Source organism: Tarenaya hassleriana, unplaced genomic scaffold (assembly GCF_000463585.1).
Source record: "Tarenaya hassleriana unplaced genomic scaffold, ASM46358v1 Cleome68, whole genome shotgun sequence".
Classification (NCBI taxonomy): Eukaryota; Viridiplantae; Streptophyta; class Magnoliopsida; order Brassicales; family Cleomaceae; genus Tarenaya; species Tarenaya hassleriana.
The window spans coordinates 621,158-622,529 of record NW_010969347.1 but is presented as its reverse complement, the minus strand read 5'-3'; positions in this window follow the sequence as shown (position 1 = coordinate 622,529).

Sequence of the window (1,372 nt, the reverse complement as noted above, 5' to 3'; positions counted from 1 at the left end):
AATGTATTCTCGAATGTTCCCCGTGCCCTTGTACCTTTTGGACACAAGCTTCGTCAGAAACGAGCTAGTCTCCTGCTTTTCACTTCTTTCGAAGCGTTGAGACGATGCAGTGAGGAACTTCTGGGCATTCTCTTCCTCATAGATCGAACCCCTGAATATTTCTGGAACGGCGCGTTTCATGATCATCAAACTCATACAGTTTGATTTCTCCCACTTCTCATGATAAGTACGTTGTTCAACCGTACTTTCTGTAGTGAGATTAGCAGGAGCCTTTTCCGTAATGCAAGGTCGATGTCCATGCATCCGAGTACGATCATGACGCTATCCTTCCATGCCTTAAATTTTCCCTCGGTTAGCATGGGGATGGAGTTGATCGATGATGTGATGTTGCTTGCTGAAAAAGAAAGTAAACATCATCAGTTCACAATAAACCTTTTAAACAAGATATAAGAGAATGATAACAATGGTGCGATATACCAAACAACATTGGACCCTATCTTTGGACAGTAGTACCAACTTGTTAGCGATAATATCACTGCAATGATCAAATACTGAAAATCGAATTCAACCACCAAATCTTCCTTTGGGCCGATTTTGATAGCTGAACATTCGTATGATAATCGTATTTATCATCGCATGTTGGGGTTTTGCTACGGATTCCTAGCATGCGATCATATCGATCTAGGATTTGGTTTACTAGGTTTAATGCAGCGGAAGAATAATCTAAACCTAGTCAAACGTCACACGCAACCAAAATCATCTGTAAAACCCCGTTTAATCGTGTATATCACCGTAGGAATCGAATACTTACCTCTTTCCTGAAGATCTGAAAGTAGCAATCGATCCAGTGCCTGTTTTAATCACCAAGAGCTGAAAGTACAGCTCCTCTACACGTATCCACACCGACGGAAAGGATTACAAACGCTTTTGGAACTGATCTGCTAGGATCTGTGAAGTGAATAGGGTTTTCAAGACTTGGGATCGAATCCCAGGAACTAGAACCTCAAAAGAAACGATTTTCTTGTGTTCTAGATCTGTCTTAGGGTTCTGTAAGTTCAGTTCTCTCTATAGGACGGCGTCCAACACCTCCTTATAAGTTAGAAACCCTAATCCTTGTGAAAAGAGACTTTTTCCGAGTATTGACTCGGTCCGAGTCAGAACTCTGACTCGGTCGAGTCAGAACGAATCAGCCCAAGCCCATTGTCAACTCTTGACTCGGCCCATTTAGTATTGACTCGGTCCGAGTCAAAACTTTGACTCGACCGAGTCAAAACATCAGCCAAACCCAAAACACTTTCTGGGCTTCGACTCGCATGGAACTGACTCGGTCCGAGTCAAATACTGACTCGGTCCGAGTCAGAAGGCTAAAAAC